This window comes from Chiroxiphia lanceolata, chromosome 1 (assembly GCF_009829145.1).
Source record: "Chiroxiphia lanceolata isolate bChiLan1 chromosome 1, bChiLan1.pri, whole genome shotgun sequence".
Lineage (NCBI taxonomy): Eukaryota > Metazoa > Chordata > Aves > Passeriformes > Pipridae > Chiroxiphia > Chiroxiphia lanceolata.
This window is the reverse complement of record NC_045637.1, coordinates 39,314,372-39,327,714: the sequence shown is the minus strand read 5'-3', so window position 1 is coordinate 39,327,714 and position 13,343 is coordinate 39,314,372. Positions and strand designations below refer to the sequence as shown.

Sequence of the window (13,343 nt, the reverse complement as noted above, 5' to 3'; positions counted from 1 at the left end):
CAACATTTGGCCACGGGATTCAATTTTTTTTTTTTTCCCTGAAAACATCCCTGTCAGCAAAATAAATAAATATGGAAGCTTGACAATTCTTGTTTTAATTCATTGGGAGATACTAAAATGTGAAATCCCTCACTTGGCCTTGTGTAGCTTTCCTGCTTCTCCTCCTCAGCAGCCACTGCCCTGCGTGTTTATCTACACAGCACCAGTGCTTTGGCCTGGTGTTAAATATCTATACTGGAAACACTGAGACGAGTGCTGTTAAATAAGGAAACTGGAATTATAGAGAAATTCTTGGCTCTTCCAGCTACAGTAATCTACTGTATTAGATATTGAAACAAATTTAGGAAAAATAGTTGTATGAACCTTTTAATTTTAGCTTAAGCTTCTGTGTCACTGTAGAACTGAAAGCAAAGGTAGTTAAATTAGGATAATTAATCATGGAACAACTTACACAGAGGGATGTAATGAATTTTCCATCAATTTGCAAGTTCTGTAAATCAAGTAAGAGTCTTCTCTTAAAAAATGCAGTTTGTAATCCATGGATGTTGTACTTGACAAAAAAAAATTAGGTTAAATTAGATGCCATCCCTGTTGGCATCTTGAAGTTGTTTCTGGAGTAGTTCCTTCAAATGTGAGGGTTTAGAACTAGTTTGTATTTCCATGTCTAACAATGTATCAAGGAGTGCAAACTTGAGGCAGAAAAGGTCATTTTAATTAAAAAGTTTGTGTTCAGGACTCCTGTATCAACACTTTCCTTTTCTCCTATTCCTGCCCAATATCTTGTGGATGTGGCAGAGTTTGGAAACCCTGTCTGTCTGCTGCTACAGGTCCTGTCAAATTAAACCTATCTGCCCAGGAAAATTTGGGTTCGAGCTGACAAAAATCAAGATATATATTTATCACTTTTAGGAAAAGTCTTCCAATGTGTGGAGTTGCAGGTCGTAACTTCCCAAAGGGAGATGTGCAGAAGCTTTAGACATTGTAGTCAGCCCATGTGACTAATATAATTGTGTCTTCTTGGTGAATAACTTCTGTAGATGTGAAGCAGACTTTGAAGCAAATCAGTTGACACCCACACAGGACTAAATTATAACATCCTTATTAAATTGCTATGCTGTCTAAGTGCTGAAGTATTGACAATACAGAGAAAGTTTGTTCCCAACAATTCTTTGGATGTTGAAAATCACTTGAAATTTGATGGATTAAAAAGTTAACTTGCAGAGTTAGGTTATTTGCCTGTGAAATGAGGAAAGATAATCAAGATCATTAAAAGCATAAAACATGACAGAATAATGTCAAATGTAGTTTAGGAATACCTATCGAATTTTGTTCACATCCCACATATTTTATTTTAATTTTTTTTTAGTTAGTGACCAAATGGTGACTTTTGGTATACTACTTTTTGTTTAAAGTGTAATAAAATTATTCTTTTCTGGTTTGTGTTAAGCAAATTGAAACACATTCTGCTTGAATTGCATTATATGAAACACTTTCTCAGCAGGGACTGAGAAAACATGCTTCTGAAAATTTATCCCCTTTGTATTATCATAGAGAGGTGGTAGATGCCACATCCCTGGAAATGTTAAAGGTTCGGTTGAACAGAGCTCTGAGCAACCTGATCTAGTTAAAGATGTCCCTGCTCACTGCAGGGGGCTTGGCCTAGATGGCCTTCAAAGGTCCCTTCCAATGCAAACTATTCTATGATCCTGTGAGGATAACTGGAAATTTAAATGCATTGTTTGTACAGTATGCAAATGTAGCAGTAGAAATTATAGCATTGCAATAAAAATTAAGATAGATACCTCTTTCGATGTTGGACTTAATTAAAAGTTTGTTCCTTCTGTCTGTAGTGCTTTTATTACTAAATTTTGTATGTTACACAGGCACCTCCTTAGATGCCTCATATATTAAACTTCAGAATGTTCAAATTCAATGTTTGGGGTTTAGTACTTGTTTGGGTGCCTATCTTTGTAGATAACTTGCACAAAATTTTCTGCAGGAACATCATGTTGTCAACTTTTGCAAGGAGGAATGCCATATAATATTTTATTAATCTGATGGAATCATCAAAATGCACATCTTTAGGAATATGTGATTACCTCCAGTGAAAAATACATATTTTGATATAGAAAAATGTTGCTTGTGTTTTTGAAGATTTTTTTTTTGGTCACCAAAATGACCAGTATAATTTCTTTAGCTGTGGATTCTTTTAAAATTCTGAAGGTTAAGCAGTGTGTTAGAGGTCCATCTCCATTATTTAAAAAGAATTGCTAGGTGGTTTCAGAATCAGTGACAGGATAGGATGATCTCTCTCAGTTACCCTTTGGCTTCAGGGTAGAAGAGAGTCCTTCCTTTATGGACTGGTGATGTGTGACTGACTAGTTGAAAGTTCCTGTGCATCTTTTCATTTATGACTGGTGCTTTGAAATAACTATCTGCTTTGTGAATTCTGTTCCTGCTTTGAAAGCTTTTTTAGAAATACTGTCTATTCTTTCCTTCTTCCCTGGCCTCAGTGCTGTTAAGTGAGGATAAGAGTTATCAAAGGAAGACTATGAACGTGGCAACCCATGGAAATGCCCTATCTCCTGTCTGTGGCTTTTTGCCCTGCATCTAGTGACATGATGACTGCTTGATATTTTTATTTATAAGGTGTAAGAAAAGCTTAAAAATGTTACATTATGTTATGCTAAGTTATGTTTATGTCAGAACACAGTGAGAATGTAGTCTCTTAGGTTACTCCTGAGGTTTGACATTTGACAGTCAAGTGGCCCAAATCAAGATCAAACCCATGGAAGTATTCTGCAACTGGTGCCCCTTTCAGGCCTTACCACAGTGACCCAATACAAGGTTGATAAATGTTTATAAAAGGAGCAATAAGTGGCAAAGTCCTCAGAAGAGAAGTGTAAAGCCTTTTGATTCAAACTGTTGATTTATACTGCTCTTAGCTGTAGTGGTTGGTTTGGCTGCTTGCCCCTTGCCTGTTTGCCAGGTTCCTGCTACTTGGAGGTGAACAGGGTCCTGGATTTGCTACTTCTGTAGTATGGAAGTGCTGTACCATTGCACTGAAATTCTGTCTATAATTTTCATTAAAATCTTTTAACCAGTGAACATTTTTTTATAATTAGCTGTAAACAAAGAAAAGTAAGCAGTCATGCCATCTTATGTATTTTTTACTTCTGTACAGAATTGCCTCAAATGACCTGTTTCTAAGCTGTTTCCTTCTCTGCTTCTCAAAATTGTGGTGTGCAGCATGAAAAAGTTATTATTAAATGCCTCTGATGAAGGTAGACTTTTGCAGAGCTGGCATGTTATGCTTAATTCCTACTTTTCTAACCATCTGCTGTTGTCCGAAGCACTGAGCCCATGGCCTGGAGATGGGCTCCACTTCTTGTAGTCCAGGGAGGAAGGCTTTTGGTAAGACATCCCATTTCCATGCTTCACTGGGCATGATGCAAGGACTCCTTCTGCTGCTTCATTAAAGTTAAATCATCGATATCCTATACCCGGCACTCTTTTTCTCTGCAAGTGTGATACTGTTTTATTGTTCCTATCAATGACGATAGTGAAATATTGAAACAGGTCACAAAGGAAAGCATTAAACTCCTTGTAATTTCTTGCAGTCCAATATTAGGTATATTTAATAAACAGCAGTCATGCTTTAATGTAATTTATAGGAAAAGTTTTTAGTGTGTTGACTTAAGCCTTCCCAAGTCCCCATCTTGGTGTGGGGTCTTGGGAAGCTCCCCTGCTTTAGGTCTGATGCAGACAAAACCTGGATGTGAGAGCCAGGTCCCCAGGCTTGGCTGGTGACAGGGATTCGACTGACTGCTGAAGCAGGCAGCACATCTGTGCCTGGCTGACATCTATACGCCCTTGTACTTGCCTTTTTTTCAGTGTTGATATGTTTTTATAAATACTTTAGTACTCACTGTCTTCTGCTTTGCAAAGTAAGTTTTAGAAATAATCTCTCCTTTATATCCTCTTTGTATGTTTGACCCCATGGCCTGACTCCAAGTCAAAGGTTTGTATATCTTCTTATTCCGAGCAAAGTGGACTGTGGGGTTTTGTTTTGAAGCCAAACTGTAGACTTAGTATTTCCTGTCATGGATAATGTATCTGTTTCATGTCTCTTATTACTAACATTTCATTTGTTGACTGATTTAAAGTCAAAACTGGGTTCACCTGTTTGTTTCTTTTCTCCTTCACTTGTAAAACATCTGAAGACAAACAATTACAGTTGAATAATCAGGAACCAAGTTAGTCTTCCTGGTTACACTGGGTTGTGAAGAGGGAAATGACAGTCTGGGTATGAAGCAGGGTAAGCAAGTGGTTGTCCTCAAATGAATAGAGATTAAAATGAATTCTTGCTACTTTGGGATTTTAATAACTTGCTGATGAACAGTCTTTACCTGGAAACTTGCATGTAGAAGTGTGGGCTGGAGAGTCTTTCAGGCCAGAGGAAAATTTGCCTTTATAGGCTGTAATGTCCATCTGTTTTTTGGTCATGCATAATGAATCAATAAGTCAATGACTATTTGCCTCAGCTGATTCGTCCTGCTACTTGTCTCTTATTTCTTCTGAAGGATCTGGTTTTTTGTTTGTTTGGGTTTTGTTTTTGTGGGTTTTTTTGTTTTGTTTTTCTTTGTTTTGTTGTGTTGTTTGATTTTTTTTTTTTTTGGTGGTGGTGGGTATTTTTTGGTTTGGGTTGGGTTTTTTTTGTTTGGGATGTGTGTGGTGGGGGGTTTTTTTTGGTGGGATTTTGTTTTGGGTGGGGTGGGTGTTTTTGTCCTCTGCATTTGCAAATGTCTCATTATTAATAATTTGTGCTTGTTCTAGTTCTCAGGCTTATATTGTAAATTTGGTTCTTGTTAAGTTGGCTAGTGAGCAAACAAATGTGACCTAAAACATCTCTGAAAGGTGTGCATGGCTTGGTATTCAATAACTTTCCTACTTCCCAATTTCCCATAGGTCTGATGAAAGTGCCATATTGCCTCTAGTCATTCAGGTACTTTGGAGAACCACTCTGCAGTTCCCTGGCATCATTCCCTGGCAAAATTATTTGGGCAGGTTTTACTTCAACATCTAACTAACTGTGTCCTGAAAACCTGAGAGCTGTTTTGATCTGATCGTTTAATCAGATTGGATGTCACTTTTATTGTTTCTAATGTGGGTCATTGTCCATTGGTCACATCCAAGGGAGAAGTAACACATCTCATGTGGGGGTTCAGTATCAGGATGGAAGGGTTAGGACTCTCGTGTCTCTTGCACAGCTTGTCATATGCAGATCTGCCAAGATGACAGAAAGATTAGAGGCTGCAGCAAATTTGTTTTATAATTTGCGTAAAAATCTACTTCTCTTATTGTGGCTGGATTTGCTACAAAAACAGTCATGAGTCCAAGTCTGTTGAAGGCATTAAGGTACATTTGTGTAACTTTGATGTTGCAAAGAAAGGGTTTTGGAAGTGTCTGTGCGTTCCAGAGTATCATTCTTAAAATGGTAATGGTGTTGCTATTAAAAGCCAGAGAGACCTTGTCAGGTCTAAAATCTGTCTCATTCATAGTTTTGCTTGTATTTCCATGCTTTTCTTATGCTTACTAGAGTTCCAAATCTACCCAGCAGATCAGTATGGCTGATTTCTGAGAAGTTTGTTGTGAGAATGCAGGCAGGGTAGTGTAATATACGATTCCCTCTTCAGCTGCATATAATTAATTGCTCTCATGTATATTTGCATCAATGTGTTAAGATTTCTCCCAAATAGCAGTCAAAGATGGTTCTAGCATATGGATGCTTCTACTGTCTGTTCTAAAGTCAAACCAATTACTTAGCTTGCATCTTATGAACAACAAAGTGGTTATCTTTTGTGGGGACTATGAAAAATTGATAAAGCTAAATTGCAAACTCAAAAAGAGGAGAGTTCAGAATTTAGTTTACTTCTGGGGTTATACCCTGGCTGACATTCAGAAACCTTTATATTTGGGAATAACTCTTTGAGATAGCATATGCTGACATCTTCCCTGGATCATCAATAGCAACTCAGAGAGTAGACTGGTTTCTTTTTAAATTTGAAAATTAACTGCTTTAATGATGTCATTTTTAGGACATTTAATTGACTTTTTTTAACTGACAGAGAAGTCACCAAAGACTCATACAAAGGGTCTCTTATTTTGCTTTAGTATCAACTTCCATTCCCTGTTTTATGGTTCTCTGCAATGTTTGTAGCAATAAGGTGGTATGGTATTTTTCTATTCCCTTTCACGGGGAAAACTTAAGAACCTTGATTGTTCTGATTAAATTTCTGAGTCTTATTTACTTAAAATGAATCATGGTAACAGGCCCCTTCTTAAATCTATCTTCTCCTGTCACTTTGTGCTGGTTTTGGCTGGGACGGAGTTAATTTTCTTTATAGTAGCTGGTATGGAGACATGTTTTGGATTTGTGCTGAAACCAGTGTTGATAATACAGTCATGTTTTTCTTATTGCTGAGCAGTGCTTGCATGGTGTCAGGGCCTTTTCTGCTTCTCACACCACCCCACACTGGAATAATTTTACTTTTCGTCATATACCTTGTTTTCCTTACCGTTTGTGGTCTGTCTTTGAACTCTTAAGTTGGCTGTTGTCACTGAACCCAGGAATGCTCACAAGTGTACAGTCTTTCTTCTTTCAAGTCCCATGGCAAGAGATGTATATTCACAGAGACTGAAGAGGGTAGGAGATTGTACATTAGTATATGAACTCAGTTCATAAATTCCCAGTTTCAGTTTTTAGTTGGTACCCCTTGAACTGTGTTTGTGCTTTCAGCTGGGGGGTGCTTTCAATCATCTGCTGCTTTTCAGTGGAGTTTCTTGAAGGAATAGTTTTCCGTAACAGTTGTGTTTATCCTCTTTGATAACCACCTGTCTTAGCAGACCTAATTCTGATTGCTTTTTTGTTATCATTAATTTGTTTGGCATTCCTTGCGTGCACAAAGAAAGTGACAGGATGGAAACCCATCGGACAGAACAAAGCTACTGCTTTGTTCAAGTACTTTAATCTTCCTGCCCTTCATTTTCCTCTAAGACAATTTCTTTGTGAAGAGAACAACCATCTCTTTTTACTCATCTTTGGAGTCCTGTTTTACTGCGCTGCCCACTCTAATTTTTCTGTTGTGATGTCTATACATATTTTCATTTATTTTTTAACTCTAGAAGACAAAACCTATCCTGCAGAACCAGGTACCGTGCTGGCCAGAAAACCTGTTTCTCTGTGTTCCTTTTTTTTCCTTTTATATTATTATAAATGATACAAACTTTTAATGAAACCCTTGGCCTTAACGACTAGAAAAGAAAGTATTTGACAATGTGGGGAGAAAACTAATGAAGATAAACTGCTTTTTGTCTCTTCTTGTAGCTATGATACACACCAGCAAACAAAAATATTAGTGTGTTGGACTTGGTAATCTACTTCTAATTGAAGCTTTGTGTCAATATAATTAACATTTAGGAGATTAGTGCACTTTGTGCTTCTGTAAATGTACAGTAACTCTCCCTTATAATATATAGTGCTGATCGAGAGTCTCCTAGTGAAATACTCACAGCTGCAATAGTGGTAGTGAAACCATGAGACCTTTAACAATGTTACTACCTTTCAGTTGTCCAGTTGATGTAACTCTTGCTTGAGAAAATTAGCAGTATTTTCATCAAACTTTGTGGTGAATAAGGCTCCTCTTAGTTCCTTATAGGTGTTTTACTTTGCAATGAAATTTATTACTATTGATCTGTGTTGGGGTGAATATTTTTAACAACTGTGTATAAAGTCAGAAAAAGCGAATGTTGTTCCATCTCAGAAGTAAAACCTCCAATAGTAAAGATACTTATGCTTTTATTAGCCAGCAAAAGTAATATAGAGTAATAATTAATGTAATGCTATGCAAAATGCAAACATATTAATGTTAATTGTGGGAACTGCCCAACTTATGATTTTTCTGTTTAATTTGATTCTTTCACCTTTTCAGTGGCTTAATCCTGACCATGCAAACAGATTACAGTTTAGTTTTATTGTTGTTGTTAATGAAAACGAATCTGTCTACAGGTATAGAAATTGCTGGATTTAGTGGATATGGCCCCTTCCTAACAAAACTCCATGAATTAATGTTTCTGAAAATTGTGCTCTCTAAATTGACACCTTTCAAATCATGTTTGATGTGAGCTTTTTTACCTGAAAGTTATGGAGATGTGAGAGTAGTGAGTCTGTACCTCCTGCCTGTGAAAATTTAGGTCTTCATGAAACAGGTTGAATAGTTTTGGCACAATACGCATTGGTAAATATTCCCTTGTTTCTAGTTGAAGGCTGAGATCTTCTATACCTGTTCTGCTTTGTTAAATAACTTTATTCTCTCACAGATGTTTGGCTGAAGAGAGCTTTCATATCTCTTTTGACACAGAAAGTATATCTTATTTATTTGAATAGCTAGATTCTTCCACTATCTTCTAGTTTCAGTTTCCTTACTTCAGTTTTCCTCCAGTGACAGTGATGAAAGTAATGTCTTATCAAGGCATCAGGTTATCAAATGCTTAATCGTCTGCTGCTGTGCATCTATAGCAGCTTATTTCTTTGTAAATAAATCCCACATTTTTAAAGACTTTAGTTTGGATTATGGAAAACTCATGGTAGACTTGAGTGAGGTTTGAAGGTTTAGATTGATGCCTTTGGGGTTATTAGAATATAGATCGATGCCTTTGGGGTTATTAGAATAAGGAGCCTATTCATTTGTTCATTCACGAATCCTTCTAAATCAGGTTTGGCTTCTCTTCTGTGAGAGTCTGTGTATTTTTGTAAGTATTAAAACTTTGATTTCATACTGAGCAAGAGAACGAAAGAGAGGAAGAACATAGCAAGTGAGGATGAAAAGTCTTTTCAGAAAAAAACCCCAAAGACTTGTTGATACTGGACAGCGAAGCAGGAAACTACGTGTGTCATAAAAGGCTCCAGCTTGTTGGATAAAGGCTGAAACTCAGGATGTAGTCTATAAATACAAAACAGTTTCATAAAAATATTTTTAAAATGCAGTTCTGAGCACTTTAGAGAAGAGAAGCTGACTGATAACTGTTCAGCTACCTTAATATATATATTGGTACAGATGCATGCACACATATACATTCATAACATACTTTCATCTGTAAACATAAATATAGTCAACTCAGTGACAAGTATTTCCTGTAGGAGCCTGATAACATTACTAGCACTAGATGTAAATTTGGGAGCTACAAACCATATTCTTTGCAGATTCTAAACCAGCAACTTAGTGGAGAAATAAAAAGGAAGGGAGTCCAATTTCAACAGGCAGAAGGGAAAGAATTTGTGAAGCTGAATATTTGCCTACACAAAAAGTTGTGAACTTCTTTTTCCACAGTATTTTGTCGCAAGTTTTTCTTTTTAAGCATTACATCTAACAACCTTCTGGGGATTTTTGGGATGTCTTCTATCTTGACCAGTTGATAGTTGTAGAAATTTTCACTCAACTTGGAAATAAAAGTGTTTGTACTTGAACTTGCTGAAGCTGTTGGCCAAGAAATACGTCTGGAACAGATTTACTAGCTGCAATTAATGACCACATTCACTTTTTTCCCCTCTGACTTGTCAAATATGAACTTACAGGGATCTCAAACTACGAGTTGCTACATCCTTTTGCTTGCAAAGTTGCTTTCGTTTTTAGACTGAAATGAGTGTTGTTCAGAATTACTGAGTAAAGTACAGTAATTTGGAATATCAGAAAAATTTGTAATAATACAAGAGTGTGTTTCTGATTGGTAGTCTCTTGTTGTGCTTTGTTGCAGGAAACGAGGCAAGGTTGGAAAAATCTTTTTTTTCTTACCATGTTTTAATTTTTTTTTCCTTTACTGAATACCAGAATAACAATACTACAGCAGGCCTGTAATAACGGAGTAGCTGTAATGCTACGTCACTCTGAATATGTTTATGCCTTCATTTTTCTCTTGTTATTATTTCTAATTTATAAGCATTTACATGAAGATACCCATCTCTCTGAAATCCCTCCATTGTTGCCCATTTCTGTTGTACCAGTTTCAAAGGCAGCCAGCGTCCCAAGATGAGACTTCATCCACCCACCCAACACAAACAAACCCCATTGTACTCATGTCAAGACCCAAACTCAGTCAAGTTCCCTAAAGACTGGGAGGGAGGAAGCCCAAAGTAATTGATATCTGACAAATATTGCTGCCCGTTTGGTGTGTTAACTGTATGAGACACCTGTTTTCTTGAATTCAAGCTTAAACAGTTTTCGCACATATTTCTGAGATTTTTGTTAAAGGGACCCCGTGATTCATCACATGGTCTGTGACGTGGTTGCAGTCCTGTTTCTAGACTGAATAGCTGATTAGAAAACTAAAATAATTGAACAACTGCAACTGCTCAGAATGGTTTGCTTGAAAGAAGCTGCTGTGCCATCTGCTTGTGCCACTAAGGGTGCTTGATCACATACTGTCAAATAAAAGCAAACCCTAGAAATCTCATGTACCCAAGTACTTTTCTGTATGATTAGAGCTGATCTTACCTCAGGTGGCATTTTGAAAAAAAGAACATAAAGAGGGACTTAGGTCATGTCTTGTGACCTACCAAATTCTGTATGGTTGTTTTGCATGTGAAAAGCAGTGGTGAAACACATTAATTTCAGGAAGGCATTCTTGTTATCCTTCCCTTCTGATGGAGAAATTTAAGGATTTTTAGTTTTAATTTTTCTGAGCATAAGACAGTGTTCTGGAGTGGATATTTAACAAAGACTGCTTTGTCAGCTGGATGGAAGTCACGTGCAGGGAGGTTTGCAGTCTGTGTTTCTTGCCTGTCGTGGCACAGCACTCTGCAACTTCCCTGAGAAGATGTGATGTGTCACATTTGTGCTCTTTGCTCTGAAGCATTCCCCATGCATATCTCTGACAACATGGGGAAAATAATGACATGAGAGAAATTCAGGATTGATACCTATAGGTCACCTGTGAAACTTCAGAGCTTGGAGATTATGCTGTTAGGACTGGCAATATAAATGCTAGAGACCATCTACAGCTGACTGGATGTACAGCTGTCCGGTACTGCTGACTACCTGTTTGCAGGCTTTCAGTCTCCAAATGAAGATGAAGGGTTCTGATTTCTGAAATTTGCATTGTCTAAGCCAAAGTTCAGCCTTTCAGGACCCTTGTCCATTTTCAAACTGTGGCTTTGATGATGCGCAGTGATGAAGCTAAATGCCTTCTCTGTTGCTGTGTCTCCAGGTATTGCTACAGGGAGCCTCTGGGAGTTCCAGGGTGAAGAGATCTGTCTTCATCTGGAGACCTCTGCTAAAGGTGAAGACCTCCTAACAGGCCAGACAGCCTTAGCAGGACTCAGAAATCATACATCAAGGTAAAACAATTCATTTTTCAAGCAAATTGAATTGGCTGATACAATTTTCAAAATAAGGATTTTTTTTTTTATTGCTAAATAAACACAGAAATACATCTCTGAGCTTTCTCCTTTTGTGTGTATTCCTCCTTGCTACCTACTACAAATTTTGTAGTAGCGAATGCTGGAGTGGGGTGAGTGGGAGACAACATAGTGCATTGTTGATTAGAGCCAGAAGTAACTCCTTATATTATTAGTAAGAAGATATATTTGCAGTTCTTTGTTCACAAGGGAACAGGCTGTTTCTGAGCTCTACAGCACACTCTGTTTTTAGAAACATATCCCACTTTAATTGTCATATTCAGAGCTCACTTTGACCACAAAAATATGAAAACACACTCTGATATCTTCAGCAATGGGAGAAGGACAAGATTTGCATGTCATGAATTTCTGTTTATCAGCACTGTAGTTATTTCTTAGTATGGTCATCCAGAACCCATTCTTGCTTGTAAAGGACAAATGCTGATGGAAGAAAAAGAAATGTGACCCCAAGAACTTTTTTGAACCTATAGATGCTATAGTCCCAGGCACTCTGGGAGATTTGACTATGCTATGGCTTTGTTAGCTTGCCAGGATTTTGAATGTAGTGATGATATATGCAGAATCTTTCCTTCATACTGACAAGATTAATTGAACTTTGTGTAGAGAGTTGGCTGAAAAAAGTGAGTAGTAGTGGAAATGTTTTCTACGTATGTCTTCAAGATTAAACGTAGGTACTTCTAAAGGTCTGCCAACTTCTCTATTTTTTAAAAATAGCTGTTGCAAGGTGTTAACTTCAATGTTGGAAAGGTTCTTAAATAAATATTTCTCGATTCATCCAAAAAGAACTGCAGATTTTTGCAGTTAATCCTTTATTGATCTTTCTAATTTAGGCTGAAATTAGAGCTCTGAACTAGAAAAAAGTTCATTGTCCTACCATCCGTAGAGTAAATCAAAAGTTTTGCGAGTAGCACAATCAGTTTTTCAGCTCATAACCTTCCCTTCTGATCTGCTGTACATGCCTGGGAGTCAGACCACCAAGCACATTTAGGCCCCCTCATCCCTTTGTTACACCATGCCCTTTCTTTCTGCTTCTCAGTTCTTTGATTTCAGTTGCAACTGTGTTTCTCCAGTCTACTGGCAAGGTCATCTTGAACAATTGAGGATGCTCATTATTCAACTGAGTTGACAGAACAGCAAAACTGATGATGATGATTATACACTGATTTCAAACTGAAGGAAAAAACCCAATCCAGAAATACTTATCTCCATAATGTTTCCTTTTGTTACATCTGCTTTAGGAGTACAAGAAACAATGCAAGTTGAGATAACCATGGACTAAAAAAATATAGTATTTCCTCTGAAAGTTATTTAAACGTTTATTTATTTTAAAAGTCCAGTTTTATGCATTGAGAGAGTAAAGGCTTCCTAGAAAGTATCCTTATAATCCCATGGGCTGCATGGATGTATCTAAGTAGGGTGGTGGTGGTTAGGTTTCATGTACAACAATGTTAGTGTACTGTCAGTGCACAGCATCCAGGATTAAAATGCAGCCTTGAATGCTGTCACTGCTTCCAGCAAGGCAGTTTGTTCTGTGCCTTTCTGTCTCATTTCCCTTTGTTGGAGGGGTTTGTTGCTAACCAGAAACACATTATATGAGACAGCCAAAAGTTCTGGTGAAAATCAAGAACAGTTCATAGCCATGAAGATTTTATATTTGCCCTAGATTCTTTTTTTTTTTCCATTGGTGCAGCTGTAACTGTTGTTGTAAATTATATAAATAATTGATCAAGGAGTTCTTGTTACCTCAAATAATGTTATGCTTATTACTTCTCATAACTGTGCTGCTCTTTGTTGTACTACAGCATAGCTCATACCCTGCTCTGTGTGTGTGGGTTTTATTCCCTTAAAATTTTCTTCTGCTCCCGACCCT

The 13,343-nt window shown here is 37.3% G+C and overlaps 1 protein-coding gene across 3 annotated transcripts in view; it reads left to right on the top strand.

The window, feature by feature from the left end:
• FAM110B (family with sequence similarity 110 member B) overlaps nt 1–13,343 on the top strand; it is a 116,412-nt gene that overhangs the window by 20,187 nt on the left and 82,882 nt on the right. For all 3 annotated transcript variants that reach the window (XM_032702679.1, XM_032702653.1, XM_032702662.1), the window contains exon 2: nt 11,263–11,392. The gene's annotated coding sequence lies outside the window, so the exon portion shown is untranslated. The remainder of the gene's footprint in view (nt 1–11,262; nt 11,393–13,343) is intronic.